Here is a 12009-nt window from a genome sequence, read left to right as displayed (position 1 = left end):
CCCGAGAAGTGCGGTTTCCGAGCCGAAGCTCTGCCCGCAAGAAGTTCGATTTTCGTAGAGATCTTCCAGATATGCTGAGGATTATGACTTCTGCAAGCCATAGTGCTGTCCGATCATCTTCTGATCAAGTGAGTGTATACTACCTTTCATAAACGCAATAATAATACAAGTATGGTTCGAGGGTATTAAGTTTATTGTCGTTTATACGTGTGAATGCGTTGTTACTTTCTCCTAACGTATAACTATAAAGTATTTTATACGAGATACGTGTTATGTGTATATTTTATTTTTATGTGTGTGAATGTATATTCACTTTCTTCTATCTTACAGATCTGATTATTTCTATATGAAATACGTGTTATGTGTGTGTGCCTCATCTGTTATATGGAAAATGTATTGATCAAGCATGCTATACAGGTTTTGAAAATATGTATAAAAATGTATGTTTTTATCTACTAATATGTTGGGTAGAACATGGGTAGATAGTTAGTGTGTAATAAACAGATGAGAGGCCTCGTTGTTGTTTTGATCCAGTCATCTAGCGGAATTTAGATGACGACCACGGACTTTTATAGACAGTCCAGTGGAACGCTATCAGGCTCATAACCTGTAGGTGTTAGTGAACTTGGGTGTTCATTCGCTGTATTCCATCCCCCTCATGGTTGCCTTATTTGACTTATATTGTTGAGGAAACCCCGCAGCATGTGTTGTCACCCCGATGAAAATATTCTTAGATTAGGTCCCTTGTGTTAGTTATTTTAGGGACGTAAAGTGAGAATAACGGGAATGGGTAACTGGGTTATTGTTGGTTGATAATAATTAATTTAATTATTTATTGTGGGTTGAAAACCCTATATGCTCACCAGGCTCCCAAGCCTGACCCACTCCGTTTTATTTGTATTACAGGAAGTGGCGCAAGGGCGTAAGATGGATGAACCATCAAGTTGTTTTGTTTACAAGTTTGTATATGTAAATATTTGTTGAATGCCTTGTAATGTTATCGTTTTTGCTTGTTGGTCTATATCGGAACATGACACCTCGAGTTTTGATTATATAATGAAAAATACATTTCTTTTATGAAATGCTTTAGTAAACGTTGTTTTATCATGTTTTGTTTTTGGGAACAAATTCCGCAACTCTTTCAAATCAAAAGGATTTACTCTGAATTTATTTTAAAAGCATAAATGAAAATCGGTCTTTTCTGGCCGAGATTTTGGGGATGTCACAGTTTACGGCCCAATTAAAATAAAAATATGGGTTTACGGCCCATCATGGTCCAATAGAGTGGTTCACGAACCATCATGGCCCATGATAACAAAGTGCTTATTTTAGGTCCCACATGGCCCAAATGCTATGGTTTGACGAATGTGGGTCCAATTAGAGTCCAAATGGGGTTCATTGGCACAAAATCATCAAATGAAAGGTTTATGGGCCCATTTGGCCCAATAAGAGGATCCTGGTCTATCCAGTGGTGAACCGGGTTATTAGGGTTTCAAACCTAGAGTTGAGTATATGAGATATATTAACTTAGGTTTTGGACTTCACTCGGGAGTTTTAATTCAAATGGATGGTTTTGATTGAGCATAGAATATGATATCCACTTAGATTACAAGTTTTTCAAGAGTTTATTTTTACATGAAAACAAAATTTCCTAGCTAAAAATGCTAGTTGTGACATCATCCCCCCGTTAGAGGAAATTTCCTCCCGAAATTCTTTTGAAAGGTAGGATCATGAACGAGAGAATAAGTAATGGTACTTCTGCTTCATCTGGTCTTCGCGTTCCCATGTGAATTCCGGTCCACACTTAGCATTCCATGGTATCTTCACAATCGGAATGCGACTCTGTATTGTATGCTTCACTTCCCTATCCATTATCTTGAATGCTTCTTCGATAAACAGGAGATTCTCGTTTATTTTTATCTCTTCTAGAGGAATGACCGGGGTTTCATCCGTTAAGCACTTTTTCAAATTCGAGACGTAGAACACAGGGTGAACGTTACTGAGCTCCGCAGGAAGCTGCAACTTATATGCTACCGAACCAATTCAGGCAAGAATCTAGAACGACCCGATGTATCACATATTTATCTTTCCCCGTTTCGCAAAATGGATCATCCCTTTCCATAGAGAGACCTTTAATAGTACCCGATCTTCGACTTCGAATTCCATACCTTTTCTTCGTTTGTCAGCATAACTCTTTGTCAGTCCTACGATGCTTGGATTCGGCTTTGATTCGGATTATCTTATCTGTTAATTCTTGAATGATTTTTGGTCCTGTTAGAGTGTTGCTTGGTGATTGCCTTTTTGCCAACTGGGTGTCACCTACCTCAGCCCAACATGGAGGCTATCTACATTTGCGACCATTTAAAGCCTCAAAAGGAGCAACTTTTATGATTGTGTGATAGCTGATGTTGTACGAGAACTCAATCAAGGTCAAGCGGGTATCCCATGACTTTCCAAAATCGATCACATAGGGTCGGAGCATGTCTTCCAGTGTTTGGATGGTTTGCTCGCTCTGGCCATCAGTTTGAGGGTGATAAGCAGTGCGCATGTCTAGTTGTGTTTATATTGCCTTTCGAAGTAACTGCCAAAATCGCGAAGTAAATCTACTATCACGATTCGAGATAATAGATACTGGCACTCCATGGAGTCTCACGATCTATTTTATATAGATTTGAGTTAATCTTTCCATATTATATGATTTTATTGGCAGGGAATGGGCAGATTTGGTTAACCTATCGACAATCACCTAGATAGCATCCAGTCCGTTTGATGTCTTAGATAATTTGGTTATGACGTCCATATTAATCCTTTCCCATTTCCACTTGGGTATTACTGGCTGTTGCAATAACTCTGAGGGCTTCTGATATTCCACTTTCACTTTGGTGCAAGTGAGACACTTACACATGTAAGTGGCTATCTCTGCCTTCATATTTGGCCACCAATAATGTTGTTTAATATCCAGGTACATCTTATCCGAACCTGGATGGACGAAATATCATGTCTTATGAGCATCGTTCATGACTATTTCTCTGAATCCCCCAAATTTAGGGAACCAAATTCTATTCATGAAGTAGTAAGCTCAGTCCTCTCTGACTTCAATGTTTTTATCCATCACACACAACGTTTCATTTGTGGCATTCTACGATTTGAATGCATCAGATTGCGCTCCATTGATCTATGAGGTTAGGTGGGAGTGGATGGTTATTGTTAATGTCTTCACCCGGCGACCTGAGTATTGTTTCCTACTCAGGGCATCGGCTACCATGTTAGCCTTGAATAGGTGGTACTTGATCTCGTATTCGTAATCATTCGGCAGCTCAACCCACCTTCGTTGCCTCATGTTCAGCTCCTTTTGGTTTAAAATGTGTTGAATGCTTTTGTGATCTGTGAATATGGTGCACTTTGTACCATAGAGGTAGTGCCTCCAAATCTTTAAGGCGAAGACCACAAATCCTAACTTGAGATCATAGCTGGTGTAATTTACTTCATGCGTCTTCAATTTCCAGGATGCGTAAGTTATCACCTTTCCACGCTGCATGAGGACACAACCTAACCATTGGTTCGAAGCATCGCAGTATACTACAAAGACTTCGGTTCCCTCCCGTAAGGGTAGCACTGGTGCACTATAGAAGGCTCTCTTCAAGGTTTTGAAGGCAGCTTCTTGCTTGTCTGTCTAGTTGAAAGAAACGCATTTTTGTATCAAGGTGGTGAGCGGCTTGGCTATCTTGGAAAAGTTATGGATAAACCTTCGGTAGTAGCCTGCGAGACCCAAGAATTGTCGAATTTTCTGTTGGTGTCTTTGGGATAGCCTAGCCTTCAATGACCTTGATCTTGGAAGGATCTACGTGAATCCATTACTCACTGACTATGTGACCCAAGAAGTTTACACTGCGAATCCAGAACTCACATTTGGAGAGTTTTGCATTTAATCGCTCAGCCCTTAGAGTTTCCAACATTTGACAGAGATGTTGACCGTGCTCCTCCTTAGGGCTGGCAAATATGTACCATAGAGAACCAACCAACATGTTACCAACCAAACCAATTAAATTGGTAGCCAGGTTGTTTGGTAGATAATATGTTTGGCTGGTAATACCATGCCAATTAAGTAGTCTTGGTACGGTAACGGTATGAAATTTTGAATACCATGGTTGTACCATACCAACCAATATATATATATATATATATATATATATATATATATATATATATATATATATCAATTTATAATTACAAAGAAATATGAGCTCTCATATCTTTATGTTTTAATTAGAATAACAACTAACAAGTTTTAGAATTACTAAACTAACACATTGACCGAAAAATTTCTTGATACTCATTGTTCGATGTGCACGAGATCGGTGATACATACACTAAAAATTTAAAAGGAATACTAACTTCTCACTCCTTTTACTTGTACTGTTACCATTTGTTTCCTCTAGCAACTTGCTACGGTGGACCTCTTTTATTCCTTTTGGTGGTTTCCAAAAAAAAAAAATACTACCAGAAGCGAGTGAAGCAACGAACAAATGTTCACAAGTTAAATTTATATTCATCTATAGTACATATTAGTTAAAAACTTTTGTATATACTAAATACCAATATATACCAACCAAAATTGTTGGTAGTCAAATTAATTGGTACCAAGTAGACTTGGTAAGGTACTTGTAGCAAAAATCTGATACCAACTACAGTTGGTACGGTACACGGTTTGGAGAAAAAAACTTGGTACCATACCAATTCCAAACCTGCCCCTCCTTGCTTCGGGAATATATGAGAATGTCATCAATGAAGACGATTACAAAATTATCGAGGAATTGGCGGCATACTCGATTCATGAGGTCATAAATATGACAGGGGCATTTGTTAGACCGAAGGGCATCACAACAAATTCGTAATGAACGTATCAAGTTCGGAAAACAGTTTTTGGAATGTCCCCTTCTCGTACTTGAAGTTGATGATAACCAAATCTTAGATCTATTTTGGAGAAGTAACTAGCTCCTTGAAGTTGGTCAAAAAGATCGTCAATCTGAGGAAGTGGGTATCGGTTTTTGATAGTGAGCTTATTTAATACCCTTTAATCGATGCACATCCTAAAGGATCCGTCCTTCTTCTTGACAAACAAGACCGGAGATCCCCAGGGTGAGAAGCTTGGTCTGACGAATCCTTTGCTCAACAATTCGCTTAGTTGACTGGATAGCTCCTGCATTTTGGCGAGCGCTAACCTGTAGGGTGATTTGGCAATTGATGTGGCTGCTGGTATGAGGTCGATTGGATATTCAATCTGTCTTTCTGAGGGTATTCCCGGAAGTTCTTCAGGAAATACATCTGGAAAGTCGCATGCCATCAAAATGTCCTTAATGTTTACTTCTTCTCTGGCATTATCCACCACATGTGCGAGGAAATCATAGTTTTTCTTGTGAAAGAACTTTTGTGCCTTGATTCACGAGATAAGATGAAGATTGGCGCCATGTTTATCACCATAGATCATTAGGGTTTTGTGAGTGGGGAGGTGAAGGCGAACGATCTTCTCGCGACACATAATATCATCATTTTGGGGGCTTAACCAATTCGTGTCGATTATCACATCAAAACTCCTAATATTTACTACCATGAAATCTATTTGAAATGAATGGTTGTTTAGTGTTAATGTGCATCCTACATAAACATATTTGGTTGCTTCGTTTTTCCCATTAGCCATCTCCACTGTGAAGGCTTTGTTTAGCTTCTGGGGTTGTTGGTTTAGTAAATGTTTGAATTTGTTACTAATTAAGCTCCGCTTGGCTCAGCTATCGAATAAAATGCATGCGTAAGTGTTGTTAAGTGGGAACGTACCAGTAACCACCATCGGGTCTTGAACTGCTTCACCTTGCCCCAACGTCAATACCCTTCTTGATCCTCCTGCCCCTTTGTTGTTGGCTTTTGGGAAATTTCCTTTGAAATGGAAAGTTCCTCCACACCCATAACATGTGTGACTAGCCCCATCATTATTGTTTTTGCGGTTGTTATTGTTGTTGTTGTTGTTCGGATGTTGGTTCTGTTGTGGTTGAGATCTGCAATATTGGGCGGTATGGCCCTTACAGTTGCAACTTGTGCATTTCATCTCCCTGCACTCTCCATGTTGGTGAAAGCCATATTTTTTACACTTGGGTAGGGTTCCTGAGTATTGCATGGTAGTAGTTGGTGTAGATGAGGCTGGAGCATGTGGTGTTTAGGTAACCTGAGCAGTAGCATCGTGGGTTGCTGCTGTTTTTTGCTTCTTTGATGACTCTTGGTTTTGTTGCCCTTTTCACTTGTTGTTCTTCCCTTTCTTGTTATCACCTTCCTTTTTTACTTCAGTTTCCCTTGCTTTGGCACCCTTCTTGTTTCCATGGTCGTATAGCTTGTTGGCTAGTCTTTTAGCATTGTTATACGTTTCTAGATTCGCTGCGATTACATTTCCTTGAATTGGAGAGGTTAGTCTCCAAATGAATCTTTCAATCTTCCTCCCTTTAGATGTGATCAACCTTGGACACAAGAGTGAAAAATCACTAAACCTCGAGATGTATGCATCAACGTCGGATTTTTGTAGTGCGACATTCCACAATTCCTACTCTATCTTCTGGATCTCTCGTCTTAGACACTAGTTTGCCATTAGCATTTTTTCATCTCCTCCCATGGCATAACATTCGACATTGGGAGTGTTATGGCCTCTACGTGACCATTCCACTAAGAAAGAGCTTGATCGACGAATGTGCAAGCTGCAAACTTCACCTTGCACTCCTCGGGGCATCCGCAGATCTCGAATACTGATTCAACTTTTTATATCCACCTCTTTAGAGTTATTACGCCTCTTGTCCCGTTGAAAGTTCAAGGCTTGGCATTCGTGAAGTCTTTGTAGGTACAGTTTCTTGTGGTCCTTGGTTCATCCCTTAGTTTGAATTTCCGTCTCCTTGCCCGTTAGTTCCACCGTTATTCCCGTTGTGAATCTGTGCCAATGTTGTGGTGACCGTAGCTGACACTACCGCTTGGAATGCAGCTGATTTTATCTCTGGTGGTGTTGGTTCCGTGTTGTTTCCACGATTCGGTCTCTAAGGCATCTTCTGTCATGGAACGGAAAGACGTTAAGTATCCAGTGTATTCTAGTTTCACGATTTCTTAATTATAGAACAGTATCGGTGATTCGGTTGTGTGTAAGTAAGTGAGTGCATACAATCAACATGTAATAAAAGTAATAGAACACATAACAAATAACAACATCATGAGAAAATATATAGTCATTTCCATTAATGCTAATCTTTTGAGTACCTGAAAATTTGCCTACATAAGACATACAATACATGAAAGGAAATAAAATCCAACAATTTAACGAATCCACGAGTAGTGTAATCACTTAATCATGTAGTCAATAGTACATAGAGTAGTATATAAAAGAAAATCATACGATAGTAGGTAGCAGATGAATGGATACTAATTGCGACAATAAGGGTCTGGTGGTGTTGATGTCGAGGTAGATGCTCCCCGGAGTCTAGCCAGGTGATGCTCAGCGGCTCGAAGTCGAGCTTCCAATGCTATCTGTCGCGCCTGATAGTCCCTGACTACCTTGTGGTTCATCCTTTCCGCGCGCTCAACCGCAGTTCCATGGCAACCATTTGACTGGTGGTTGCCTGTGCCTGCTCGCCGATGTCACGTGTCCTCCTTACCATCACAGGCAGGGCTCGGTCTGTAGGTCCACCGTGACTCAAGTCGTAATAGTCACGGTTCATACTGAATGTGGGTTGCACCCCTTGCTAGCGGCTCTACCTCCAGATATCGTGTGCCCATGGGGGCGTAGGACCATTAGGGCCCATCTTGTATGGGGGCACCATGGCCATGTAAAGCGGATTGATGACTTCGGACTTTGCATTCGAGTCATCTACGTCGCTACCATCAACCTCCTCCTCATCTGAGTCTACTACCGGTTCTGTCGACCCTTCTTCAGGTTATTCCACTTTGGTTTCTTCCTCCAGCTCTTTCTCTGGCTCCAACCATCCACCATTCCCCTGGTTGGGGAAGTAGGGATCTCCTAGCTGATGGAATTCACATGCCATTTGCATACTGAGGACCATGTTTAGGGGATTTCTGGTGAGTCGGTTTTGGATTTTGACGTGGGAGGCATCAATCATCATCGAAACAATCTTCAATCGAAACAATATTAGCAGTCGATGCGATCTTTTATGGTAACCGAAAGAACTCAAGGAATCCACAAGGAGGGCATGTCGGGTGTGAATGCAAGATATGTAAAGGCTCTTCATGGTTTCAAGGCGATGAGGAATGGGTTTCATCGTGGGTGAAAGGTCAGTAGTCGTTAAGTTTATGGGAATATAAAAACTCGAGCTGGTGAAAATCTATCGCGATTAATAGGTATAAAGGATTGTTCAGAACATAAGTGTCGGATGGGTATCTGTGAAATTCATGTATTTTGGATGCAAGGGTAATACTCGTATCAAGGGATTTAATGAAATGATCTAGTAGAAATTGGTTGTTCCCACCTAGGACAACAAAGTCAGATGTCAGGAGCGCTTGTATCGCTCAGTAGGGATGTCAGCTGATTGTTGACATTCTTTGAATCGATTATTACTGTAGTAGGGTAATAGCCAAAGTGCACCATCACTCCAGGATGTAGCTAATGAATTAATCACATAGGTTTTGTCAGATTTTTGGATTGTTGAAAGGATTTAAATGGAAATTGATAGAAATATATAGAGTGCATCGATTTTTTTCGATAAGTGGGTGATTGGATTGGTGATCCTTCTGTTCCGGTCAAGGGTTATAGTTATGTGTCATGAGCTAGAGCGACTTAAGGATTTGGAGTTGTATCATGAGATGTACTTGGGATTATTATGCTCTTTGAGATTTTAGGAAGTGTACATCTGGTTTTGGAATGTGTGTGAATGCTAAATATTGGTTAGTAGTGGAATGCTAGTTCTTATGAGCTCAGGTTGTTGATAGTTTGAATTGTAAGGTTATGAGATGGATTGGGAATCCATAATTTTTGTGTATTGGAAGAGCACAGTTGAATCCAAGTGGGGCAAAATCATTTGGTCTAAGGGTTGCACAAGAATGGATATTTAGGTTTCATTACGCATCAGTAGTGATGCTTGGTGGGTATGTGGGTAGGAATAGATTAGGGGTTGTATTAGGGCCTCTATGCATGTTCTTTTTTAATTAAGGCTTTAGGGTTCAAAGCATAACCCAAACACCTAGTTGGGGTATAGTCAGATGCGGGTTTGACTCAGGATGATTACGGTTGGTATAGTAGAGGGATGGTAAGCCTATTGGTGGGACCATAGTAGTTTGGAAGTGTTGTAAGACTGTGGGGTATACGTAGCATACACAAGGATGATAGGCTATCAGGAAAGTGATGTAAGTCTAGGATTTAGTCGTAACATTCACTAGAATGAGGTAGGCCATTGTAGGAGGATTACTCTTTGTTTGGAATGAGGATCGTTGGATCTGAGGTGAGTCTAGGACTGTACAGAACTTGATAGGGTGAGACCCGTAGGCGAGGCATGTTTGGTTGTGATAAAGTGGGTGAGACCTAGTGGAGATTGGATTGAGCGAGGTACTAGATCACGTTTATGGTGGGATTACTCTGTGGTCAGTGGTTTGTAACTGTGTGGTGTTTAGGCTGGGGTAGCCCATATTAGTTAGACTCTTAGTCGAAGCCTTGTGGCGAGATCAAATGTGATACTGCCAGTCTCCACGATGGATTTAGGATTTTGTATCTCGATTTAGTGGAAAGTCTTCGTGGAATCGAAAATTTTCAGATAGAATACAAGTGTAAATATTTGGATTTTGGGATATGAGTTATGTTCCAAGTTGACACAAGGGGTTGAGAACCGCGTTGGGAGTCGCCTTTGTTTATATGAAAAATCTTTTCAACAGCAATGTATGGTTAGGATTCTGTCTGCCAAAAGTGTCGTCTAGATGATTTATGACTAGAATGATATCATTCAGTTCAGATTGCAGAGATAAGTCCTATGGATAGTATTTCGTAATGGTTTTGCTTGTCGGGAATTCGGATAAGGTATCATATTCTTGGATCTGAGTTGAGTAGTAATGATTGTTGTTCATTGGTTAAGGTTAGTGGGAGCAAGCATTCATTTGTCGTAAGTATGTAAGTTCTGCTAAGAATGGGTTCGATTATTGGAAGGTCATCGTATGATGGGGTAGACATTCATCAGGGATTGGGATGATTTGGTTGGATCGTTTGATTACCTAGAGAGTAGCAATGAATGATTTCGATGAAAAAATATAATTTAAGTGGGTTAAAGTTGTAACACGTTGTTTCGAATCGTTACATAATTCGGGACCATGACCCGAGGACCAGTTATAATCAGGCTTTGGGCCTTGGGGAAAAGATAGATTTATAACCCTTTGTATGTGGGTAATGTAGATTAGGTGATCCGAGAGTTTGGTTGGCCCTTTGGAGCCCAAGGGTATAACTCTAAAGTGATAGTTTGGGCCTTTTATCAATTTTGGATTTAATTTCGGAAAGGTAGAGAATAGTTGATAAGGTTGTAGTGCTTCTTGTTACCTTTCCATGGATATAAGGATCGTCGAAATCGGAGTTGAAACAAAGAAGTTACAGCCGTTTGAAGTTTGGATGATTTTTGGGTTAGCCGCATACTAGGTGTACGGGAAGTATGTTGGGCGTATTAGGGTATCCCTAGTACGCTGGACATAAATTGAGTATGTAGTCTGTACGCGATCAATGCTTAAACCCTTTTTTCATGGTTTGAGTCCTATTTGTGCTCCTTAACTTCCCCAAACTCATCCCATTCTCAACCTCTACCTCTCCAACACCCTCCCTTGAAACCCTAACCCTAGTTTGAGCTCTGTGAGAAAAAAGAAGGTGTTGGTAGGTGCTTTAGAGTGTTCTTGGTGCACCTTGTAGAAGAATGAACTCATTGAAGAAGCGTTGGTTGCATTGGAGCATGTAGATCCAGACCTTGTTCACCTTGATCTTTCTTTTGGAGGTATAAAGTTTGAATCTTGATGATGAAATTGTTAGATCTAGCTAATTTTGGGTGTTATGAGCTTTTGGTCACTTTAGTGCATAAAGTTTAGATCTCGAAAGTTTGTGACTTTGTTATAGATAAAGTTTGAAACTTTATCCATATAAACATCATATTGATTCAGATCTAAAAGCTTAAGACTTGAACTTAATGGATTAAGTTGGAAAAGATGCATTTTTGTTCCCTTTGAGACTTAAAGACTAGATCTTGGTTGGTTGGACACTTAAAGCTTGAGACTTGGACTTAATGGATTAAGTTGGAAACTTTATCCATTATGGAGTTATTTGGAACCATAAAAATATCATCTCTATGGGTTTTGATGAATCATGCTTAAGTTTATGTTCATATTATAAGTTTAGATGGATTAAGACCTCATTTATACGTTAAATATGAGTTTGGACGTTTTCGTCTTAAGCATTAAGTGCTTAATATCAAGTTTTTGTCATCTGATGAGTACAATAGGCATACGTATGAGTACGCTCAACGTAATGCAAGAATTGCTCGTCCATGAGCTTTAGCGAGTTGTACCTTGTGCTTCAGTGGGCCATACATGGGGCTTACGACTTAGGTAGACAGAGTGTACTCGTGAGGTCTTCTCTTGGACCTTTTGGGCCTTGGGTCTTTTGGAGTTTGGTCCATGGGTTATTGGAATAGATATGAGAAGGGTAAATTGGTCTTTTACCTATTGGAAGTATAGAATATGGATCGGACCTTGGATTTTGGGATATGACCTTAATAATTTATTAAGATATTTGATTATGTCCAGCGTAATGTTTCCGGTGGCAGCAACGTGTGTGTCTCGGTTTATCTCAAATTGACGTGAGTTTCCTCACTGTATTTGGTGAGTCGAAGGCACCAATGCCGGCCCATGATTTATTATAATTAGGATGCTAGTTGTCTATGACTCATGCATGTGTAATATGTGATATGTATACCGAGCAGGTTCCAATGCCAAGCAGGGCCTGATGAGTGT

Source organism: Lactuca saligna, chromosome 5, assembly GCF_052625555.1.
Source record: "Lactuca saligna cultivar CGN05327 chromosome 5, ASM5262555v1, whole genome shotgun sequence".
NCBI lineage: Eukaryota > Viridiplantae > Streptophyta > Magnoliopsida > Asterales > Asteraceae > Lactuca > Lactuca saligna.
This window is presented reverse-complemented; position numbering follows the sequence as displayed.